Genomic DNA, 26,768 nt, shown 5'->3' with positions numbered 1-26,768 from the left:
TATCTACATCAACACACTCAATACATTCACCACATAACAGTTCATACGAAGCCATGGGGTCCGGGTATGGTGGCGCGCTGCATTGGAGATTTGTCGAACCTAATAATCTAAGGAATGCATGTGAACCCATACTTTGGCAGAAACTGCGGTGAATCCGTGCACCCATGGTGGATTACCAACAACACATTGTGGGCCAAATACGAGATATCTCGCTCTGCGCTTGCCGCGAATTTGCTTAATACAGAATCATAACTCAAATGTTATCGATTTAATCATGAAACTATATTCTGCAAAATAAAACAACACTTTTTAAAACTCAGATACTAAATTTGAAAATTCGATTCATTAGATTCTGAAATATAAAATGCTGATTATCGGTGTTTTTCGGCTTCGATTTCTTCGTGGTCCTTTAAGTATTAATAGAGGCAAAATTTCGGTTTTCTGGCAATATTTCCGTATAATTTCATTGGAAATGCTAAAAACTGATAACTTTCATGCGGCAAAGCTGAAATTTTATAAAAATCTATTTCTTTTTATATTTTATAGAATAAAAAAAAGTTAGGGTTGCCATATTATGGAGGCAGTTCATCCATAAGAAAAACTTTATCAAATCTGTTTTGAGATCTTCAATTCTCTCTAAAGGTGTTAACAAGAGCTTAAATTCGCAGTTTTTATGATAAAGATCATATATTTATTCTATTTAACCTGTCATTTTAGGATAGCGGCATTTTACAAACATGATAGGGGCATACAGAAACACCCTCTTATTTCACTTTCCAATCATTATGAAAGCATTAGGCTATCATTAGGATCAACATGTGATCCGTTGATGTTTTACAAATAAACCAAATCATAAAAGCTTATATTTGTTTTGCTTCTATGGTTCATTTGAATAGGAAACAAAAACCACCCAACTTTTTGTTTTGAGCTTTTTTACGTATAATTTTTAAAAGTCAAAATATTACATCAATATGTATCAACCCCTTTTATGAATTTTTAAAATTTTTTGAGTTGGTTTATTCATAAAATTCTTATTGCCTTATGTTCAAAGCGTATTTCCATCAAAATGCATTTATTAGATATGTAGTCTTGTCAGCCATTTCATCAAACGGCCGTAGGGTCATTTAACCCGATAGGCCCATTTTAGAAACCTTTCCCCTATATGTATTACCGGATATACGCATTTTAGAAGACTCCCCTTCACTCATCAGTTAGGAGCAATTTTTATTGGTTCGATTCGATTCGAATTTGAATGAACTCTATAACACCTTTATCACCCACTGAATAAAATACAATTATCTGGTACATAGAAATACGAATCGTTTATTATACGGTTGCTTGCCAACATATTTAGTATGATTAGATTCTGCCTTATTTGACAAATAATATTTCTATTTAATCCGCTGGCAATTAAAGTTCCTTGGAAAATCTACCTGTTGGCAGCTAACGTTCTCTAGTGATTCTGAAAAGCACAATTGTCACTCACTGGAAGTTTGAATTCCACCTTTGGATAGGGAATTGAAGCAAATTGGTTCTCAACATTGTTGGAAGTAGAAAAATGAAGCGATTCTGGTGAGGTGAGTTCGAAGCGAATTATGAGCGAGACCTATTTCACCACAACTGCCTGTTAAATTTGCGATCCTCGATAGCAGTTGAGGCAGAATGATTTCATTCTTTGCTGGAGATTTCTTTTGACTGGTCGTTTATTGCGATATAATCACTTTTTGGTTTCTAATTCTTTGCCTTTCGTTTAGTTAGTATATTGAGACAATTAATATGTTTCAGGCTTAAGAGTGTTTAAAAGTTTATAAACAATTCAATACAGAACAACGGTGTATCAGCAAAAGTACTTTTCGAAATTGAACGGTTTTTTGGAACGACATTCCCTTATGGTTTTCGTTATAACAGGACCAATATAATTTAGACAAACAACCATACATACGTTTTAACGTTCAGAAATGGTGAAAAAATATAATAACAAAAACGAAAGAAAAATAAAGAACTTAACAATGACAAAATCTATTAAAATTTCATATAGGGGAGATAAAGGCATAACGAGCCCCTCCCCCCCCCCCTTTTAAGGAAATACGTATTTTTTCAAATAAATTTTCACAAGGAACAGTTTAGTAGATCCTATTGTATTCGTTTTTTACAGAAATACTAAAAACCAACGCGGTTCTCAAGGGACTTAAAAAACTATTTAATTTTTGAGGATTGTCAGCATTGTTGAATCATCTTGATCTAGAATGTACGCATTGTTCCTCAATTTTCACTATCATTAAATTTTGGATTTTTCACTATAATAATTTTTAAAACGCATTTTTACTTTAACTTGTTTACTTGGGGCAGACAGAGCATCATTGATCGGGGCACGATGAGCATTTTCTGCCGTAGAACCGAGCAGCGAATTCAACTCGATGAAATCAACTGAATTATAAAGCGACAACTTGACTAGTTCACATCTGACGGTTTACCCTATTGGTAAGGTGTTGGAGAGGAAATCAGAAGCCTCGAGTTCGATTTCTGGTCGAGGCGATTATTTTTCATTTACCATTCAAGATCGATTATTTTGATTGCATTATACGGCTAGTAGCATCATTCGTCAAACAAAGCACCCGAAACATAATGTTTGAGTGTGTGTGAATTGTTGGTATTCTACAAACAGAGAAACATTATTTTGTTATTGCTTTGTTTGATGGATCTACGACTCACCGTTTAATGCAAAATGCATCGATCATGAATGGTTAATGAAAAAAAAATCGCCTCGACCAGGTATCGAACTCGAGTCCTCTGATTATCTCTCCGACACCTTACCAATAGGCCAGATGGAACTAGTCAAACTGTAGCTCAGGCATGTCAAACTCGTTTAGGTGTGCGGGCCGCATTAATAATTTTCTACGACGTAGAGGGCCGCAGCCAAAATCAGCTAAAAAACATAACATATTAGTTTCGCGAAGATTAGATACAATACAATGGAATATAGTTAAAAGTTAACTTGGAATGCAATTTTGCGTTAAATTTTTATTTAAGCTTTTAATGTTTAACATTCTTATATTATAATGCATTATATCTATTTTTCTGATGCTTGACATCTTTTCTGAGATACTAGTTCATTAATATCAAATTGAAGTTTATTTGTCACTGACACTTTTATTATCTATATATATAAAAAGCAATTTCTGTATGTTTGTTTGTTTGTTTGTTTGTTTGTTTGTTTGTCCTCTATAGACTCAGCCGTCTTAAGAGCTAGAGAGCTGAAATTTGGCATGCATACTCATTAGGACCAGGAAGGATGAAAAATGTTTTCAGATTTTTGGATGACCCCTTCTGAAGGGGTCGTCCATACAAGACAAATATTGTTTTCACGATATTGACGTTATTTTTCGTCGGATTGTGTTGAAAATTTGCACATGAGTGTTTTGAAAGACTAACAATCGATTTCAGGTGTCAAATTTTGTGTAAGGGGACAGCCAAAGAGGTCGTCCATATTAACTGTTTTTGCGATATTGACGTTATTATACATCGTATTCAGATGAAAATTGGTACACGATAGTTTTGAGTGACGTGCAATCGATTTGAGGCATCCATTTTAGTGTAAGGGGCCGGCAAAAGGGTTCGTCCATATTAAATTTTCAGTATCTTAGTGATATTGTCGTTTCTATACATCGGATTGGGATGCAAATTGGCACATAGGAGTTATTAGGGACAAATAACTGATTTCACTTATCCGAACTAAAATCAGGGGTCGGCCAAAGGGGTCGTCCATGTTAACTATTCACTGTTGATGCAATATTATCGTTATTATACATCGGATTCAGACGAAAATTGGTAAACGAGGTTTTTGAGAGATGAGCAATAGATTTCAGGTATTCAATTCAGTGTAAGGGGCCGGCAAAGGGGGTCGTCCATATAAACCTTTCAATATTTTTGTAATATCGAAGTTATTATACATCGGATTGGGATAAAAATTTCCATAGGTAGTTTTCAAGGACGGACGATCGATCTCAGATGTCAAATATTTTGCCAGGGGTCGACGAAAGGGGTCGTCCATATAAATTAATTTTTCACTGTTTTAGCAATATTGACGTTATTATACAATTTATTGCTTTGAAAATTTGCACACGGGAGTTTTGAGGGAAGGGCAATTGATTTCAGGTATAAAAGTTTTTATAAGAGCCTCCGAAAGGGGTTTAGCTTTTTGGCAATTGCGTTGTTATGCAATGATTTAGTCGAAATTTATGCACGTGGTTTTTGATACCTGATTTCATATTTAGTAGCAGACGACAGACGAGGTGATCATCCAATATTTTTTCAATTATTACTTAACAATGAATCTGGAAAATGCTTGGCAATTGACTTTCATACAAACTGTTCATGACATATTCCAAGTTGAAAGCGAAACGGAGTTCGTATGGGATCAGCTAGTTGATGATAAATTTGTATCAGATAATCTCGAACAATGAGGAGTTTTTGTAGCTTTCATTATGGAAAAAAAACTGCTCACATAGATAGGTACTTGCAAAGATAGCAAGAATTCCGGCAACAAATTTCCGGTGTAAGCATTATAAGTTTTTTTGTCGCTAGAGTAGTGTCCTTTGACATTGTACTCTTTTGGCACACTCATGCAGAAATTACATATCAAGCAGATTATTTTGTTTAATATCGATGTGCAAAAATAACTCAACTCCCATTTTGCCTGAAATTTTCCTTTTTTGTCCTGAATTTATCTCCTCCTAGTAGATGGTGCTGTAGTAACTAATTCTTTATCTGTATTAATTTCCATTTTTCTGAAAAATTAAAAAAAAAGCTCTGACATATTGGCTTATATATGAGGCTCTTGGAACCAAAGGGGTGTAAGTGTAAAAATGATCGTTTTTTAGGTAATCACTCTAAACAATTAGTTGTATTTAAATCTTTATTCAGTGCTTATTTCAGATTTTTATAATTTTATCTTCATACTTTTTTGAACGGAAAAACACTACAACTTCCCAAAAAGTATATGGAAAATCGCACATCAAAGAAACTTTGAAGCGTGCTATCTCGAAAGTAGCTTTTGTGCACTAATACCCCTTTTGCTTTGAGGCCCTCATATGATGTGATAGCAATTGTTTACAAAAAACTTAACTTTATTTATTGACGTCAAGTTTCAAATTTAAAATCGATCTCTGAATCCGGAAAGATGTCAAAAAAAATATCTGCGAAGAGCATTTTATTGGTCAGATTATAAAAAATGATAATTTTATGAAAAGTAGCTGAAGATATTTAAAAAAAAAACACAATTATTTTTTTTTTCATTTTACAGTATTTCAAAAACTGCGATTATCAGAATTTTCAAAATTTTTTTCATTTCAGTGACCGGTATGGTATTAAAAATGACTCTCAATTTACGAATTAAAAATATTGTTAACTACCCAAGAAACCATAAGCACTAAAAACTAGCACCAATTCTGCTCTAACATCAGCTCTAGAGCTTGATTCTGTGCATCATATAAGCCCTGTGAGCCAAGTTAGGCGAAATTAACTTCTGCTTTAGTGCAGAAACTGGTATAACCCTATAAAAGCACTGTGCTATGCTAAGTTGGTGCTAGAGCGTTGGCGGGCAAAATGCTGGGAAAATGCAAATGGCGTTCAAATGAGGTACAACCATGCGGGTAAAAAAAAAATCGATTTTTATTTTGGCTCCATTTTCTGCCATGATAATTAATTTGGCTTATGTTGGATATTCGCTTATTCATGTTATGGGGATCTCTCGGGTTGAATTTTCTACATGATTTTTTTTTTTCATTTTTCGGGTGAAGATGACCTGGAATCGAACTCATGACATCCATGGATCGGACATTTTTCAGTAACTCTGCTTGTGGACCTATCAAGTCCGCGTTAAATCTTTGAAAAAAAGCCCTATTTGAATCAAATTATTGGCAACCGGTGCCCTAAATTTACATTATTTCTGCATCAATCAATGCTAATGTGCTTTAGCCTGATGCCACTGTAGTGCTTACACACTTAGATTGCCTTTATCTCGCTCGGGACCATGATTCTCTATATCACAGGAAAACTGCTCAATTCAAACGAAGTTCGAATGGGAACTCACCCGAATGTCGGGACGCTTCATGTCTCCTGAAATCTGAGACAAACTTGCTACGAGAGCACAGGAACTCAAAGTATCCCCGTGAATTCAGGATAGTGTACGCCGGAAACACGGGAGGCCCAATTCTTGTCAAATTTTCTGTCTCTTGCTCTCCTGTATAAAAAAACAACACGTTTGTTTTCTGTCGCTTTCAGCAGTGCATTGGGCAAAAACCGCGAAACATTTTGACTCGCCATTTTTTTTTTTGCAGTTTTCGTTTGTTGGTTTGCAGTTTTCGTGCAGAGTTAAAGTTTTGTTCGGTAGTAGTTTCGAAAAATTAAGGAAGTGAAAATCGCTTTTCAGCTCTTCCGGAAATCTTAAACGGAAACTTCACACGACTGGTAAGCTGATTCGATCGGGTGCCAAATTCCTGGTTCAGGATTTTGGACCATGGTTGACTGATTAACCTAGATTCAGTTGCTAGACACGAAACTCAAGGATTCGCCAGTGTCTGGCGTTTTAGTAAATATTGTAACAATTTATTTTTATTTTTTATTTACAGGAGAACAGTCCCAGCGGGCGTGTTGTGTTGTGTGTGATAGTTCAAAATTGTCGACAATGTCAAAAGTTATAAATGAATAAATTAAAAAATATATTGGTTAAAATATTTGGAAATAAATTTCAATTGTTTGTTTTAACTAAGTTTTTTTTCATTCAAACATTGCATTGGAATTATTTTTAATAACAGAAAATATACAAGGGGAAAGGATTCCTTAATTCACTACAAATCTCAGGAGATAGCTGTTTCGAGCTCCCAGAACTGTTTCGAAACTCCCTGCAAATTACAGGAAAACATCGTTCAGAGTCTACAGGTGATTTTGACAGTTGTTTTCCTGAGCTGTTTTTCTGTCCTGAAATCGTCCTGTAATTTCTGCTGTTGAAAATACAGGACGAAATCGTTCCGACCACAGGCGAAAAGATTGAGTGTGTACATAGTGCTAAAAAGCATTAAAGCAAGCTTAAGTGATGCAAATTTAATGCTTAGAAATTATAGCATTTTTTTTCTGACTTAGAGCTATATTGCATTTCAAACGCATTGTGAAAAGCTGATAAAATGCTGGTTGCATTTTAAAATAGTGGTATAATTCTAATATGATGCAGCATTAGCACTCGAAGGGCTATTATGATGCGAAATTGCACCCGATGTTCTGATATCGTGTAATTTAGCACTTGAATGCTGGTATATAGCTATAAAAAGGCAAAGCTTTAGTGCTTATGGTTACTTGGGTAGTGTTATTAAAAATGTAGGTATGCTGCTTATACTCACGTATTCGGATAGGTTTGATACAATAAGAAGACTCCAGCGGTGGGATATGTTTTTGTTCATTTCCGGTGCAACCAACAAACTTACCGCGAAATTAACTAAACGTCAGACAAGTGGTCACTGAAATAAAATTATTCAGAGCTACAAATTTGATCACGAAAAATTTCTGATTATTAAGCACGTGCTTTTTTACAACGAATAATGTTTTTTTTGAAAAATATCACAATATGTCTGTTGTTCCTTCGGTAAAGCAAAAATAATAGTACCAAAATACTTGGAAGATATTTATGTTGTTTACGCTATGAATGTTTACGCACAATCTTACACGGAAGCGGAATCTCACCTCAATCTGTGGTTCAGAGCAACAATGTTACACGTGTTTTTCTGATAGGAAATTTGAACTTCGAAAAACATTTGCATTAAGTTGAAAACGTTACTTTCAACTTTAGTTTTTTGGAGTAATATTTTGCATAAAAATCAGTGGTGTTTTTTTATGTGACAATTTAAGACGGGACTATGCGGGCCGCATTGACCAAGGCCGCGGGCCGCATGCCCCCAGTTTGACATGCCTGCTGTAGCTCTATAATTCGGTTCACTTTATCGAGTTGAACTCGCTGCTAGATTTTCGGCAGAAAACGCTCATCGTGCCCTGACTAATGGTGTTTATACTGCCTCAGGGGGGGTTCTCATAATGCCCCTACAGTTACTATGTAATTTTCACCATTCTGCAAACTCACATATTATAGCTGTTTTCTATGGTTGAATAAGCGACCTTCTTAATGTGGCCATTTTGATCTTATCTCTCCTAACTAAAAAACATATACAACCCTAAAAATGTTTCGTGTTCCCAATAAATCATTGAAGTACTCTTGATTTTGCTGTTTTTTTTTAGAAAGGTAGGCTCACAATACATATTAGAGTTTAGAAATGCCTTAACCTGTGCCACATTTTTTTTATAAATAGAATGAGAACTTCCAAACAGATTTTATAGTGTTTCGACGCGGCGAGGAAACTTTTTTGTGTTTTGTTCTTAAATCAATTATGTGTGATGGAAGTACCGTATTACAACTTGAAGACTTTCAATACAATAAACCATTTAGAAATCTGAAACATTTCCTATAAGGATGAAAATCAGTTCAAAATAGTTCGAGTTGTGTCATAATTTCGAAAAGCGATCTCCTCTTTTACTAACTAATAGAATGTATTTAGTTTGGATACACTCGGCACATAAAAACTTCATTAGGTAAGCAAAATGCCTAGTAAATTTATTTGATTAACAAAAATATTTTAGAAAGGCATCTTGTGCCCTTTTGAAACTTTTTTCTATACAATAAATTTATTGCCTATCACAAATCTTGTCTTCAGGGTTGTCAGATGGTTTTTTAAAAAATCTGTATCGGCCTCATGAAAAAATCTGTATTTATCTGTATTTGAACTTTTACGACCAAAAACTTATATTATTGTTTTCTATGTAAGCTTATCGCTTAATATGCTATTTGGAAATCAGTTTTGATGGTTTTAACGTATTCATTATTCACAAATTGACAATTTATTTCTAGAGCAGGGGCGAGAAAACTATTGAACCAACGGGCCAGTTTTATTTCAAAATAATCTCGGCGGGCCGCGCTAATATGAAATAAAACTCGTCAATCATTTATCGAACTCTATAGATAATAACAAAAAGATTTGCTAGATAATAAAAAGTCGAATCGTAATAATCACAAATTTTAAGCGATTTTTTTATTTCAAATCATTTATTTTTAATCTTAACTTCTTCGCAAACATTCGTTCTTCCAAACATAGACATCATTTGCATCACATTTTTCCTTAAAAACGTACGATGCACAAACACGTTTAACGCCTTTCCATATAATAATCATTTTTATCTTAACTGGCGGTATCTACTCATTACTTTCTTTAAAAGTCTTCTGGAGCTATGTATCTATATCATAGCAATAACTAAAAAACTAGAGATATATTTTTTTATTTTTGTGGTTCAAATTCACTGATCTAAATTTCGGATTTCTGTACGTATTTCCAGAAAAAAAATCCACAGTTTAAATTGGCCCTACGAAGCCCTGATTTTTTTTCCTGCAATTCGCGAAAAACATTTTTAATATAACGTGTCAACCAAATTCACTGAAATCCTGGGAATAACAAAAATTTCACAGATTCCCAAGCAAATTTTAGGAGAGTTTACATTCTTTATTGTTTTTTAGCATTAGCAATAGATTTTATTAATTAAATTTTAGTGTCACTGGGAAAAGATTTCGAAGGCCTGTTGAAGAAAATATCTTTACGTTTTGAATATGAATTGTTATTTACCAAGTGAAAAGACTGAATTTGTCAACGTTTGGTATAACATCAGAGAACATTTCCACAGATTTTTTGAATCAAATACAAAATTAGAATACAGGGTTTTATCATGAATGTAAATTTTTTTTCTGGCACTTTTCATGCTGAGTTTTAATTCAATTGCTAACAAAATTAGTATTTTTTCCAATTTGATAAAATAATAATGTTTTCAATAAAATTTTCTGCTGATTTAATTTATCATACAACTTTATCTTTGACAAAAATATGAAAATCATCATTATGTGCTCATAAATATTCTTCCGATTTTTTTTTTAATTTGGGTTTGCCGACTTTTATTTAGTTATCGATTTTAAATTTAAAAACGCTGAAGAAAAATTAGGAAAATTTTATTTTAAATGAGAATAAACTCCAATATTTCAATTCTAACAATGATATTGCACTTATCCCTTTAAAAAACACATTGAATGTTACATTTCTGGAAAAAAGTTATCAATATGAATGATTGAGGGATAAATGCAAACAGAAACACGTAAATTACATATTTAAACGAGTCATCGCCGTATCAACTATTTCTGGTTTATTGGCTGGTTTTTTATGATATCTAATGAACTACCGCAGGCAAAAATTGCGAAAATAATTCAATTCGGAAAGGCTTCGTGGGCCGCACATTGGGGTCTCGAGGGCCGCGAATTGCTCATCTCTGATCTAGATTGCTAAGTTTTTTTTGGTAGATATAAAATTATTATTAAAGGCTAATTAACTCACACCAGATGAAAACATGCAATTTTGTTGGCCGCAACCTAACAACCTTAGGACAAATTTTAAAAGTTTGTCACATTTGAATAGCATTTTGTTGAGCATCTTTTCATTTTAATACAGAAAACTTTTAAACTATGTATTTAATTGTCTAAATCGGAAGGCAAAATGCTTAAGATTTAGCTCAATGATTTTGAGTTATAATTCTAAATAATTAACCATATAATTATGATGGTTATTCTGAATTCAGAATCTCATTTCTGTTTTCTAAATTTTTCCAACCTTATTTCTAAAATCTTAAAATTCAAAAATGTATATTTAAGTACGAAAATTGAATTCAAGTTATGATTGAAAGTTACACAAGGGAAAGTCATTTATGTTTCCTATGTTTTCATACTTAATTGATTTTGAAAAATTTTGGGTTCCTAAATTCAAATCAATCGATTTCAAAAAGAAATTTTAATATATATTTTTTTAACCCCAAAAATAAACCTACATGAATACGTACAACAGATTTTAAACCTTTCTGTTGTCTTTCATTCAATCAATCTTGCTTATATATATATATATATATATATATATATATATATATATATATATATATATATATATATATATATATATATATATATATATATATATATATATATATATATATATATATATATATATATATATATATATATATATATATATATATATATATATATATATATATATATATATATATATATATATATATATATATATATATATATATATATATATATATATATATATATATATATATATATATATATATATATATATATATATATATATATATATATATATATATATATATATATATATATATATATATATATATATATATATATATATATATATATATATATATATATATATATATATATATATATATATAAGTTTCAGAAACACAACGCTTTAACAAATTAAATATTATCGAAATAATAAATCTGGTATCATTCCAAAAAAGTTTTTGAGAATTTGATATTTAGGATTTTAACTTATTTCCCAACCTTGCCGAAGACTACAAAACGTTTTGACTGGTGCCTCAAGAAATATGAAAGATTTATTTTGTTCATTAAATTTAGTTCAAAATTTCCATTTTTTGTTGAATTGGAACAAAAATGACAAAACGGAAACTTTTATCACTTTTTCCTCCAAAGTCAAAATTACTCGCGGTCCTCGAGAAAGTCGATAACTAAATTGAAACAATTTTTTTATATCTTTGTCATGTAGTTTTGCCTGCGCATAAATTCATTGAATGCATTTCTTAACCTATTTTTAGTATTTATATTTAAAATAAGAGCTTATATCACTCTTATATTGCTTGAAATTTTCTGCCTTGTGCTATCGATGAAAATTGTAAATCTAATTTTTAAATCCTTAGCACATTTAGGACTAACTATGAAAAGTTTCGTCTAAGAAACATCACGCCTGATTTTTTCTTGTATTTATGAACTAAAACTGGTTTCAATAAGTGGGCTGGCTTAAAAAAAATTACTGCATATCGTATAAGAAATGAATTTGTTTTAAAATTCTAAAGTGTTCTCCTAGTTTATTCAGTTAAAGAGTTTTGAATTAAAAAACTGAGGATGCAATCCTAATTGAATCTGAAATAAGAATTTTCTATATGATTCTCAATATTTTTCTTTTTATGTGATAATCTTGAATACCACCCTACTTTATAGATATCAAACTTAAGGAGAAGAGATTTTATACTGATTTTATTATCAAAATTTGTGTACTCTGTTTGGGGGGGGGGGGGGGGGGGGGCTATCATCCGCCGTTAAAACCATAAAGTTATGCTGTTGAGAAAAAGAGACTATTAAAGCTCCTACTAACCTATAATAAATGATGGTTACAGTCTTCACAAAAGCTTACTTGTAGAAGTTAATGGTCTGGATAAATTATATGTGCTGTTGCAAGCATTTGCGGTATACTGCAGTTCGAAAGATAAAGGTTTAAAAAGATTTAGCTCAGTCAGCCCGTGGAAACCATTTCATCAACAATTGATTAAGATTTTCTAAAAAATCTGTATAAATCTGTATTAATGTTCTAAAATCTGTATAAAAATCTGTATCTGTATCTTATCTGTATTGACGTTGAAAAATCTGTATAATACAGAAAAATCTGTATATATGACACCGCTGCTTGTCTTCCAATATTATAATTCATTTATCTCATCATGTCAAAACTCGTTTTTTTTTATTACACCCAAAATAATTTGCACGTATTGGCTACATGAAAAACTACATAATTTTTATCCAACTGATTTTCACGTGGATGCTACAAAATCATTATGTAAACACATCCCTATAAGAATTCGTGCTTCATGGAAAATACCTACATATTACGTGAATTTTGAATAAGTTCTACGTGGTATGTTTATGAAAATTACGGGGAATGTTTTTAGTATTGGAATGAAAACTGTGTTTTGTGGGTGCTTTTTTCTTTTGTATTTTTGTTATTTTTTTATAATAATGATAATTGAACAAAGCTTTTATTTGTAAATAAACTTTATTTTCACTATCATTGCACATTATTTCGCTAGCACTTTCTTTAAATGTAGAAATGTGAAAGAATGCATTAATAAGTAATGAATGATTTAAACGAAAATGTTTTACCTTGTCTGTTGTTTCGTGAATGTTATTCTGTTGATTATTCTGACAGCCCTACCAAACAAAACGACGAATCTGAATCGGATTATTACGCGTTTTTCCTCGCCAATACGGAGCTCCTCTTCCGGGGAAAATTATTTAGTTCGTCAAAGTAAAATAGAACCGTTTGTCAGTAGAGACAACGGTTTTAAAATCCTAACAGCCAACAAAATCAGCTGCCTGTCGACAATTCCATTTTCTAATAAGAATTTTCCACCACACAAATAATAATAATTCACAAAACAGAATTGAAATCATCTACTTAGATTCTACGTGAAATTCGTGAGACTGTCATGTGGAAGTAAAAAAGCTACTACCAGGGCGTCCTTGATGAATTGTGAATTACTACAACCTACCTAACCTACCTACAATATTCACGTAAAATCGATATGATGCAACAAAATTTACGTGAAAAATACCGTAGTAATAATTTCTAAATTATTTTGCGTGTAATATTGCTGAAAATCAATTAAAAATTGTTGGTTTGCCATGTTTATTGTGGATTCTGTATGGGTTCCCATTCTTTAAAAAAAACGTTCAGAGTATTTAAATAAATATTTGTACGTTTGCCAAACTTGATCAACATCGTTTGAAATTTGAAAGATTTTTCCATTTTTTTTTCATTGAATTTGTTTGTGAATTTTCCTTCAGGAATAGGCTTTTACAGGTCAGATCGAGACAACCATGTCGATAGCTGAACAGACGCGTATTATGACTGATGTTTTTTTTCAAAAATTTTCTACTTGTTTGTAAATTGAAAGTTTTTCTTTAAAAGATTGGTAATCATGAATTAAACATATTCATATTACAACGATTTCAAAACTTGCAGTTTTGTTCAGATTGATTGAGGGTTAAGAGAAAGTTGATTTAGGAGAGTTGGGTTAAGATAGAGTTGGAATTGACACTCTGCACTGCAATTTTTTTATTGCTGGAAACCAGCAAAATTTTGCTGGTTTTTGTCCCGCTGACTTTCCAGCAAAATTTCCAGCAATTAAAATTGCTGGAAAATACAGCAAACATTGATGCTGTTTTCCAGCAATTTGAATTGCTGGAAATCAGTAATCCAGATTGCTGAAAACCAGTTATTTGTTTCAAAACAGCCGGCTGTATTTGGTATCAAATTTATATTTCAATTCAAAATTAAATTTTGAATACTGGCTGTGCATATAATAAGCAATGAAAAACGAATATTTTCTCCCGTTTATCACTAAGGGATGTATTTATTTTGTTATCTTATTTTGATCGCCGCTGGGATATATTCTTATCTAAGTTTGTGGCATATCGGCGAATTGAAAATCTAGTTAGAGAGCAATTAAGACAGATATGAAAATTGATAGGTGGAAAGGTCAAAGCTAGAGCGCTTTGGGTAGAAGAAACGAATAGATGGTGAAACTGTGAGCTAGGGCATTGTTTCTTATCGACAGCATGAAACTGCTTGTGTGATTCTTTACCCGGCACCTGCTGGCTGTTTGTAGTAAGTGACGAAGAAGCCACATTGCTACCCACAACCAGCTTAGATGGGTCGAACACATGAGGTTGCGTTCGACTACAAACAGCCAGCAGGTGCCGGGTAAAGAATCACACAAGCAGTTTCATGCTGTCGATAAGAAACAATGCCCTAGCTCACAGTTTCACCATCTATTCGTTTCTTCTACCCAAAGCGCTCTAGCTTTGACCTTTCCACCTATCAATTTTCATATCTGTCTTAATTGCTCTCTAACTAGATTTTCAATTCGCCGATATGCCACAAACTTAGATAAGAATGTATTTATTTTCAGAATTTTTTTTCTACATTCCAACACCGGCTTTGTGCCAAAGTTTTGATTAGTACTCCAATTTGACAGCTCGATTGCTGATTTTCCAGCAAACTAGACCAATTGCTGTAAAGTTCAGCAATTTGAAAAGCGATTGCTGATTTTTCTGCAAAAATGACAAGAACACGACCGAATGCTGAAAAATCTAGCAATTAGAAAACCGATCGCTGGTTTCCAGCAAAAATTTGAATTGCTGAATGGTTCCAGCAATTTTTTTTGCTGGAAAGCGAGGCAAAAATGTACTGTGTAGACTGTAGTTCTAATTAGGGTTAAGCAATGGTGGAACTGCAGTTGATATTCAAAAACGACTCATGTTTTCAGCAAAGCAAGTGATGTTTAACCTATTGCTAAAAAAAGGTCAGAAATTTTGTAAAGTGCTGGACATTTTTTCACTTTTCTCACTTGGACCATCTGTCTATCTAAATTTTAAAGTATTTTTTGTTGTTTATTCTTTTTTACTCAAGCGATTTTCAACCAAGTTGGGTTATTCAACCCGAATGTTTATTTATTACCTATTCCAGTCCAAACCTATTTTTTGTTCTTTATTTTTGGAGTTCCTTTCTGGTGAATATAAATTTATTGCGGAAATCTTGCGTTTATATACGCAAATTCCAGTGCAAAGTTGCATTTAAGTGCAAGAAAATCTGAGAAATATCCAATTGACAAAAAGTTCGAAAAACAGCTGCATTTTGAAATTCGTCAAAAAATCTGTGTTTCGTGTTTTGACAATCAAAAATGCAAAAATGTGCCAAATTACGTCAACTTTCCAACCCTCATTTCAAAACACATTTTGACACCGTGACAATTTTGACGGTTCTTGATTGAAAAGTATGGGTTTTACAACACTTTTTTTTAATATTTTTTGTAGTCATGATCTTAAAAAATAAAAAAAAAAAACCTTATGCAACCGTTGCAACGAATCGCTTTTAACTTCAGCTTTTTTGGACACTAAATGAAATTTTTTTTGAGCATTCTGTAGCTGATCTACAGTCTTTTTTACCGAAGCATGTTTTTTTTCGGATTTTTTCTTAGACTTTGAATAACGGAAAACTGAGTGTTGTAGGTGAATAATGTCTGAGAAACATATTTGAGTTACATTACGAGGCTTCCAAAACTATAAATTATGTAAAAATCGGTTGACAAACAAGAACGATATAGCAGTTTTAAGCGAGTAGTGTCAAATGGACATTAAAGGTCTGATTAGTGAGTTTTGCCCGGGCTTTCAGGGTGCGTTCATAAAAAAAAGTAATTTAATAAATTTAAAATAATAAAAGATTTCAAGGACCTCGAAGTATTTTTTTTTATTTGGATGCAACCGAATAAAGTGACAAACCGCCAAACTCTCAATAGCGGATTAGGGTTAAAAGAAACCTCAGTTTGAGGTATTCCTCTGACTTAGTTATTCGATGCATTATTTTTTTGAAGGGGAGATGTGAGGTTTCTTCTATTATTATCGTGTTGAGTGTGTAGTGTGCATTTTAAATTATGTGAGCAATTGTATTGTCCCACTATTTAAGTTGTCAAGATTCTAGGTATGTAGGTGACAACATTAATAACATCAGAAAGGATCACTTCTCTTTAGTTCAGGAGGTTCAATGTAGTCTCGCACTGCCCCCCGTAATTGAGTAACTGACGTTAGGACTTCACAACCTTAGCCGAAGCCTTACGAGCCCCCTTTGTGTTCTGCTGTTCATGTTCCTTCGGTTTACATCTGGTGGCGATTGGTTGGTTGGTTGGTGGCTCGAGTTGCATCTAGCTGGGGGCTCTCTTTCTCCCTGATCGTTTCGTTAAGGGCCTCCATCCGTTCAAGTATCGGACTGAGTCTGATCGGTCCGCCCGGGTTAGTTAGTTGGGCTACCGCGGATCAGAGCGCGCTCAGTCTAGCCGGTGGTGTTGAACTTAAACGACACGCCGCCGTTTTCCTCTCTCTGGCCGGAGAATTTTTCCTGAATGCGAGGTATAGTTTTTTTACGCGTCCACGCGCGTGGTTTGAGAGTTTCGTGTGTTCGCCGTTTTCGACGACTCATCGACCGGGGTCTCATGTAGTCTCTTCTTTGTGTCAGTTGGGATAGGCTTGAAGGTGGCCTAGCAGTTTGTGAAGGGGGCAAATGTGGTGAGAGTCTGTGAGATTGCAAACAGCAGTGAGTTGAGGCGGAGAAGTGAAGAAACCTGTTCTCGGAAGAATTCCGAAGTTGTTTCAAGTGAAACAAAAGTGCTTTGAGATAACCGAAATTTCAGTGCTTGGCTATGCGTTTACTAATGTATGGAAATAAACATTTCGAAAATATTATGCTTTCTACACTGAAGATTTGAGGGCACTCATCTTGTTCCAGAGAGAGAGCTATGAAATTCAAATGTTTAGTGGAATCTAGAGAGCGCGCGTGTTCGTCTGTAATTTATGACCTAAGAAATATGTGACATTGTGACATCTTACTGAAATGGCGTGAATGTGTATAGTGATTTCAAAGCAGAGAGTTAATTCTATCAACGATTTCATGTGCTAGAGACGAGGTTTTGCTGCTAAACGTTTTTGGAGAAATTCTTACTGTCTGGCAAAGGATATCTGCAACAGAACAAACCAGAGAAAGACGATTCTTGTTGCCAAAGATGACGATGATGATGGGTGATGATGCTGAGGGAAATTGACCGAAACTTGTTTCGTTAGTCTTTTTTTTGTTGTTCCGAAAAGCATGGGAGGAGACGGTTTTGCATCAGTTTTGTTGTTATTTTCGCTGTATCTTGGAATCTCGTTTGGGTGGATGTTTCTTTTTTTTTCTGAGCGAGTCTTTACGAAGGAAAATGGGTGGGAACGAAATAAAGTGCTTAAAGATTTTTTGAATGCGACTTTTACATGTAGCGGAAGGAATGAGTTATAGCCAACAAACAGAACTTGCACAAAATTGAATTAAAAACTACTTTTCTTGTATTTTTTTAAAAATTAATTACAATAAATTATATCTCAATTCAAAGCAGACTAAATTTCTCATGAATGATGTCTAATGCTTAACTTCCTGCATTTGCTCACTCATAGAAAAAACGGCGGAAGATGTCATTAGTAACGTAAACAGCTCGGAGAAGGTCGTGAGACGCAACATTATCGGATATCATTTTTTCCCTTGGACAGTCTTTCCTAGTCCGACAGCTCTGAGCCGTCACGTTACACGTGTTCCGCGTCATTAAAAGTTCGTTATTTTCTTTTGACAAGCTTATTTTCTCTTCTCGACGATTGTTTTTCCCAGTGAGAGAGCGAAAAAAATAACCGATCTAAAAATGATACTATAGGTGTGATATGTTACAGTAGGAAAGCACAGATTTTTTTTCGGTTATGTATAACAACCGTGGTGTGTTGAACAAACTAATATTTGTAGAACTGCGGAAATGGCGAACGCCTTTTTTTTACAGTGAAATTTACTGTTTACACTTTCTTCCAATTTGTTCTGAATTTTTGTAAAAGTCATAAAACCAAAAATAATTTTTCTCCTGTTTATGCTTTGCAGACAAAGTGTCAGTTATGACAAAAATGATTAGAAGTTTTTTTTTTCTACTTCTACTTTCCGAAGTATACACAATGCTGCAACATTTTGTCGTATTTATTTACCAGTCTTTCGATCTGCTGCCGTAAATATTTGTATCAACAAGTTTTCTTGTGTTGGTTTGGTTTGTTTGGGTGCTTGTGACGAATCTATCCCACAATTTAGTTGCTCTAATATTAACACAGGGTTGATTATAAAACCTTAAACCATTTGTGTGTCATTTTAACTGTAAAGAAACTCATAAGTAAACATTTGGTTAACCTACTTATCATCACAAAGCTATAAAAACAGCTGATGCATGAACTAGCCCATTTCGGAAAAGGCATCGTTTGTCCGAGAAAGGGCTCGAACGTAACGGGATAAGGTGTTTAACCAACCCTGAACAACCGTGTTTTACGTTTGTTGGTTTTGAATCGAAATGCTTTCATCAGGTACAATATAACATGTGAACGGGCGATCGAACTTTTTTTTTATGAACATATCCGATGGAAAAAGGCAAACATGAAGCTACCAAAAACATTTGGACCTAGTGTTTTGAAAAATATTCTATGGGGAATGAAATAAGGATTATTATAAAGGTTCTCTACATTCTGTTAATAAATTTGAAGCTTGAGGAGTTTTTGTCTGTTCAAGGTGGATATCTCTGGCTGCAACGCCAGACAAGAAAGAATGGCTTGGTAGTTCTCACAATCCAATTTGTCGCCTTCTTGTACAGGGTCCGGCAATTGAACTGCTACATTACTTCAACAGTAATTATTTTGTTGCATACGAAAAAGTATTGAACGACCCCTCATCGCTTTGTTTACATTAAGTCTTAGCTATCATTGGATGTAAGTGTTACTTTTGTAATCAGGTGTTATCCGGAAAAATGGATCTCGAACAGAAACGTAGCGCTGTGATTGCCTTGTTCCTAGCTGGCAAATGGGAGAAGGTATGGTGGGGGACGTCGACCTGCCATGGCGAAGATCGTCAAGAAACGCCTTAAGAGAAATCCTCGTCCTAGTGCCAGAGGATCTCAACATATCGGATCGAAGTCTCCATTGGATCCTGAAAGATAAACTTCAGATCAAGCCCTACAAGATCCAAATCCTTACGGTGAAGCAGAAACAAGAACGGATTAAAAGAGCGAAGACGCTGCTGAAGAGGGCCGCGGAAGGAAGGTTGAAGAATATCGTGTTTACCGACGAAAAACTCTTAACAGTATAGCAGTTCGTGAATAAGCAGAACGACACAGTTTGGTTGCCAGACAGATCACGAAGCCATCAGCCGCTGGTTTTTGTCCCTGAAGGAGTGAAGATCAACCAAAATACATATCGGGAACTAGTTCTACAGAATGTCATCGAACCGTGAGCACGTCGACATTTTGGTTCCAGGGTTTGGGTTTTCCAACAGGACTCGGCGCCGGCTCACAAAGCGAAGAAAACCCAACTTTGGATTGCGCAACATTTTCCAGGGTTCATTTCGAGCTCCGAGTGGCCGGCCAATTCGCCAGACCTGAACTCTATGGACTTCGCTGTTTGGAGTATGTTTTAGGCCGAAGTCTGCCCTAAGAAACATGAAGGTGTGGAGGTCCTGAAGCGACATCTCGTGGCAGCCTGGGATAAAATACCACAAGAACACCTGCGGGCCTCATACAATGCGTTCCTCGACCATCTGCGGCGAGTGGTTAAACTCGAGGGCGAACAAGTCGAACTTTACCAACTTTGCCGATACCGGAAATCGAACCCAGTATGCCTGGCAAAACCAGACTAGCGCCAGTCTATCCGCTAGACCACCTCGGCGCTCTATTATAAAGGTTCTCTACATTCTGATCATAAATTTCAAGCTTTCAACTATGTTCAAGAGTGCGGAATCTAAACCATTGATTTGAGTAGTTTTTAGTCAATGGTAAATATCGAGGCCTGTCACGCGAGAGTCAGGGGTCCGTAAGACAGGTCAAAGAATTTATCCACTGCCCTTGTGTTACCAGCTCTCAAATGAAACTTTGCCCCTTGTCTCGGAATAACTCTTTTCGCTGAGTGTACTTTTTCTTCACGTCTAGCTTCCGCTTTGATGAATGCAGGTACTCGTCTATGATTCCAAACATTACGCTCAATCATCACCAAAACTCCCTCGTTTACGGAAGGCGTGTCCTGACATCATTTAGTGCGTCGGGAAATAGTAGACAAGTTCTTCTCCATAGCATCCTAAATCGATCGACCGTTACGTTCGAGTGACTGTTCTTCTAGGTGGTTCGTTTAGGAGTCTGTGATACGGCGCTAGAGGTCAAAATAGCTCGGTGTTAGAACTTTCAGGTTTCTTCATCTGGGTTTCAGCGAATTTGCATTGAAGGCATTGTCATTTTAAACGAACGTATTTACAATTCCCACGCACTTCTGGTATGCAATGCTGATCCACATCGTCGACAAACTTTAGGCGTGTTGCTCGAAACACATTTCAGTGGTGGCGATCCACGACAAGAACCGTCTAGCATGTGAATAACAGTAACTGGATGAAAACATTCCCCCAACATAGCGAATGGCATGCAGCATGCTTTCTTGATCTCACACACTTGATATTAGTTGGCTACCATTCTTACCGCACTTCGAAGAACCGGGTACGAAAAAGCTGCAGTATTCCGCTCAACGCTCGTCGCTCGAATACTTCTTCCTTTAAGCCGAGGTCTGATGACTTCCCACGAATCTGTTTGCTTGTGGCGTTAGACGGCGGAGTAGGATTCGGGACAACACATTGCTGCCGGCATTGAGGACAGTGATGGCTTGGTAGTTCTCACAGTCTAATTTGTCGCCCTCTTGTACATGATGTATGTTACCCTCTCCTTACACTCCTCTGGTAGCTGTTCTGTGTCCCAGGTCCAAACCATCAAACGGTGTGTAGGCAATCGGTGTCCGGGCCCATTTTATTAAGTTCAGCTGCGATGCTATCCTTCCAAACCGGCTTCCAAATGGCTTCCTTTACTCCACTCAATGTTAAGAGTGACCTCTCTCATCATTGGCTACGCTGACGATGTACCTTCCCCCATCGTATTGGTCTCCTGCATGTGCGCCGTTCAGGTATTTATCGATTGTACGTCAGGATACCTCCGTTCTTATTCAGGCACATGTCGGCTTGCGGCACGAAGCCTTTGTGGGATGCGTTGAGCTTCTGATAGACCTTTAGTGTTTTTTGGGAACAATACAGCTGCTCCAGCTCTACGAGGCGCTTTTTATCCTGGAAAATTTGGACTCCCTGCTTCTTCCGCTATTGGTGATTTTCCACGTTTTGACGGGTGCTTCTCGCCCGGCGTTCTATCCGTCCATTCCCTCCTCCGCGTCGAGCCAGTCGTTCCGTCGAACCGGTCGTTCCGTCGAATTCGTTCCACATGCCCGATAACGTTCTCCGCAACGTTGTTGATGGCTGTCTTGATGGTATTCAACAGTCCTCGAGAAGGGATTCGTCATGTGCCGGCAGTGATACCACTGATAAACTGATGTAATTCCCTAAGCAAACGAAAGAATATTTTATCGCCCAGAAATTTTGGGCGACATCTAGCTCATCATTCCCGAACCATAGGCTCCTGTGTGAGCATTTCCTATTCTACTAGCGCCATCACTATCAACGGTGTAATCACTAACTTTTGAAATGATGGTTGATGAAAAGGGAGCCCAGAGTTACATCAGCTTATCAGTGCTGATACTTAACCGAGACGTGCGTCGGTTTCGTATGTTGTTCACTACAGAGAGTTTTGGGTGCACCTTTACCATCACCAGATTGTGGACTGAATCTAGGTTGGTGTTTCGAGGATGTCCAAGAAGTGCCAGCTGTCTATCAGATGTATTTGTGTGGGAGGCGGTTCTGGAAAAAGGTTCGTTTGGAGGCGGCAAAATCTGTTAGTCACAGGCCATTTCCGTTGGTCAGCTGGTGCACGCCTCTCAATTGTCGGTTTGGCCAGCGGTCATATTCACGTTCCAACTAAGCGTAAAATTCGTTGTTGTCGTCACCAGTACTTCCGAAGTGATGGCTGTGAATGTTGATTATTGAAGAACCGGCCCTTGATTTTCAACCGACACATGTGTTGGTCGATTGACCACAACCCGATTACGCGCTTCTGCATCTTCCCCTGCTGTTCCCAGCTCGTGTGTGTTGTCCCAGCTCTGGTAGACAGTATGACCATCATGGAACATACGTACAGTGTATGTAGTTCTTCGATACCTGATGCAGCGTTACGACGTCGAATTTGCGGTACTTCAATTCGTGGGAAAGCATGCGGGTTTATTTTTGGAGTATTCCGTCTCAGGACATGACTTGAAGAGCATAATTCCTAAAATTCACTCGGTCCATGGCAACCGTTCTCCAATTTCTCGGACATCCCACATTCGCCATATTACGCTCCACTTGGTCTAACCACCTCGCTTGTTACGCCCCTGCTCGTCCTTCCGGATTCGTAGCGAACACCTGGTTTGCAGGACAGTCGTCCGGCATTCTTTCAATATGTGTTGGCCAGCGTATCCGGCCAGCCTTAACCACCTTCTGGATACCGGGTTCGCTGTAGAGCCGCGTGATCTTGTGGTTCATCCTCCGTCCCACACTCCGTTATCATGCACGACGCCAAAGATGGTTCTTAACACTCGTCGCACGAATACTTCCGAGTGTTCGCAGGTCCTCATCGAGCAATATCCATGTCTCGTGCCCGTAGAGAACAACTGGTCTTATGAGCGTTGTGTACAGATTACACATTGTGCGGAGGCTAAGTCTCATTGGCCGCAGTTGCTTGTGGAGTCCATAGTGGTAGCTCGCTAGTAACTTGCCGTCGGATCTCACGACTGGTGTCATTATCTGCGGTCACCAGTGAGCCGAGATAGACAGAGCTTAACTCCACTATTCACAGGAGGACCATCGTTATGTTAATGTTTTGGGTCCCGAACACGACGTTGTTGCACGCCGCCCCTGGCATGGAGAACAGACTCGTACGCCTCCTATTCAGTTAGCATGCGACCAAAACATCCCCCGGATAAAAATTAAAAACGTTTGACACTTCGTTAAAAACACGACAACAATTATACAAGGGGTGGTTTTGTGCAAAAACGGTGCGACTGAGTGGTATCCACAAAAAAATCTGTTGTCGAAGTCGTCTCGTTGGTGCGTGAATGTTAATGTTTTGTAGCAGTTGTGGGCAGTCTATGTTATTCATTAACAGGTCAAAGATAAACATTCTTTGAATGTATGTCCGCCTGCAACGAAGGGTTTCGAGGGATAATAAAGAGCATCGCTCTACGTACGGTGGTAGTTTAACAGCATCATTCCATGGCAGTCGTCGGAGTGCATATCTTAAAAACTTCTTTTGAACCCTTTCAATCCTTTCGATTTGTACTTGCTGATAAGGTGTCCAGACTATCACTGAATATTCCAATACACTACGAACCAAATCAGCAGTGTTTCTCCGGATGAAACCAAAGATGGCAAAAGCTTTTGCGGTGGTGGTGGCTATGTATTCCGTAAAAGTAAGTTTGTGATCAAACACTACGCCCAAATCTTTTATGGAAGTCACTCTCTCCATTTCTTCTGTGTCCATGGTGTAAGCATAGCGGATGTGCTCTCTTGATCTATGGAAGATTATACATTTACACTTATTCGAGTTAGCTATCATCCCATGTGACCTGCACCAGTCCAAGAGTATCAAGATGTCAGCTTCAAGTGCTGCACAGTCCACAAGTGATCCAATAATTCGGTATATTTTGAGGTCGTCTGCGTACATCAACTTCGAAGATTTAAGTATCCAAGCAAGATCGTTCACGAAGAGTATAAAGAAGAGTGGGCCTAAGTGGCTTCCCTGAGGAATGCCGGACGGAACGTTGAATGGCTGAGATCTGATTCCTCGTAAGTTTTCAAATGCTTGACGTTTCGTCAGGTAAGAGTACAGCCACGATGTGGACCACGACGGGAAACCAAAGCGTGCGATTTTTTTTTAATTGCGAGCTCGTGCGGTACTTTGTCGAATGCTTTAGAAAAGTCCACGTAAATAGCGTCAACTTGTTGTTTTTTGCTCATAGCCGAATGCAGTGTATTAGAATAGCACAACAAGTTGGAAGCAGTTGATCTTTTCTGCACAAACCCGTGTTGATATTCTGATATTATCGGTTTAGCGGCGTTGTACAGTCTTCCATACATAATTGTTTCGAAAACCTTTGATAAACAGCAGAGTATTGCGATCGATCTGTAATTTGTCACATCATGTAAATTTCCTGATTTGTGAATAGGAGTTACGCGCAGACACCAGATACCCAGACTGATCAGTGACGCTTGAATCCATACAACTACAAGTCGCCCAGAATCATACGCCATCTGACGGGGCATCGTGAAACTACTGTGCTTCATCAAGAAAAAAAATACACTTGATAATTAACAAGCCAAATGAAATCCGTCTTGATTGAATCACCTATTAGTATTTGAGATTCTTTCTAAAACATTTTTATTTTCGTTTTTGTCTTCAATGTTAGTTTTTTACTTTAATTTACTGTATCATAGTAAGAGATGAATGTTATACAAACAATGAGTGTTGATCGATTGAGATGAAAAAAAAAAATACAAACGCAACGTTATAGCTGTCCTTAGTTCGGAGCCAATCAATTATAAGATTCAGTTTTGATTTCAAAATTAATTTATCCGGCTGAGTAACACTATGAAAATTATATTGTCTGTTATAAATAGTTCATTGAGTTCGGAATTGTTTGTCCTAATCTGAATGGTTGACTGCTACCAAAAAGACAAACTACATAAAACCACAGAGAATATAACTCCTTGGAAAACTGAATTCTAATTTATCTTAACTGTTTCTTGGCTCGTACCTAGATAGGTAAGGAGTGAAATAAGTTATTAAAATTCTCGTTGGGTTGATTGGAACATGTTCAGACAATATAAAAAATGAATAATTTGAAAATAACCTCAGCAACGACTTTGTTTGTCGACCGGTTATTTTTCCCTGCTCAAATGTGCGTGAGAAATGTCAAAAAACAACTGTAATGACCATTTTGGCATAATTCTGGACTGGACTAGAAAATTAACCTTAAAAGCGACCACGTTTTTAGACATTTTTCCCCATCTTAATCCGTACACGAGAGCAAGTGCGCGTGAGAAATTTTCACTTAAAAATCTTTTATTCAAAAAAAAAAAAAAAATGTTGAAAAACTGCACTGACTCTGGAATATTTCAAAATGTATGTTTCAAATCCATTTCTCTTTGCTTCCGAATTTTTTTCACCTTTGACATTCAACTAATTTCTTTGATTCAAAGTTTTGTTAAAATCATATTTCGGAAGTAATCAGTTTACAAAATGAATCCATTCTTCAAAAAACTATAATTTTGAATAAGGGTCATTTTATAATGTTCCTTAACCGCTGCCCAGTAAATTAGTAATAATTTCGCTGTAACTAAACTTATATATCGATTTCAATGCTTTTCCACACCACCAAAACGAATTTTGAATGGTAAAAGAACAGTACTATCTTGATGCAAACGAAGGTCAATTTTATTTTCCTGCCGTTGCATGGAATGTCAAATATCGTATGACTGTTTGAGTGAATTCATTTAATGTTTTGATTTTGATGTGACGAATTCACGTTTGTTTTATTTTACCCATGGACAAAATCAATTACACGTGCGATATTCAAAAAATGGTTCGAAATTCAATCAAAAAAAAAAAAAAAAAATAATTTAACAACAGAACAGGAAAAGCTAAGTTATTCTTGCTAAACAGATTCGGATGATTGAGATAGTTTGTCAAGAATCATCATTATGTCAACCAAGGCACTTTGTGAGAAATTGTACTAAATTTGCGGGAAAATGCATCATCTCGAAGCCCAAAATATTGTTTCTACAACTGCCTCTTCCAGTGGGCGGTAAAAAAGTTAGTTTGATATCCAAGTTTAGTTAAATATTTTGAAAAGAAGACATTTCTCAAATGTGACTAAATTATTCATAGAAAGGGAAGTTTTAGGATTTATTGGTTAAAAAAGTGAATAAAAATCTGCCACCGGTTTTTTGTTGTAGATGGGGACTTAATGGTATATTTCGTTGTTGCGATTTTCATTAGTTTCTACTGTTAACAGAACATTGCTTTAGAGATTTTGTACATATCACCTCTACTTTTGTTTTATACAGTTTTTGTAAACCTCTATAAATTCGAATAGGTGAAGGGTTTTGAAAAACTTTAGCTGAAACAGATGGTTCGAAAAATTTTTGTAAGAATCTCGTCCATTCAACTGATTCACATTCATTCATTCATATATACTGTAGTTT

The 26,768-nt window shown here is 36.0% G+C and overlaps 2 protein-coding genes across 5 annotated transcripts in view; both read left to right on the top strand.

The window, feature by feature from the left end:
• The window catches only part of LOC129749967 (protein PALS2-like), a 162,094-nt gene that overhangs the window by 15,693 nt on the left and 119,633 nt on the right, over positions 1 to 26,768 (top strand). Inside the window, exon 1 of one of the 4 annotated variants that reach the window (XM_055745126.1) lies at positions 16,835 to 16,918. The exons of 2 other annotated variants lie outside the window; for them this stretch is intronic. The gene's annotated coding sequence lies outside the window, so the exon portion shown is untranslated. Of the gene's footprint in view, positions 1 to 16,834; positions 17,075 to 26,768 lie in introns of those variants that run through there. One more of the 4 variants, XM_055745125.1, reaches the window with a different exon arrangement.
• The window catches only part of LOC129749969 (rRNA-processing protein UTP23 homolog), an 81,135-nt gene that overhangs the window by 29,128 nt on the left and 25,239 nt on the right, over positions 1 to 26,768 (top strand). The window lies entirely within an intron of this gene.

The sequence above is a fragment of the Uranotaenia lowii genome, chromosome 2 (assembly GCF_029784155.1).
Source record: "Uranotaenia lowii strain MFRU-FL chromosome 2, ASM2978415v1, whole genome shotgun sequence".
Lineage (NCBI taxonomy): Eukaryota > Metazoa > Arthropoda > Insecta > Diptera > Culicidae > Uranotaenia > Uranotaenia lowii.
This window is presented reverse-complemented; position numbering and strand designations above follow the sequence as displayed.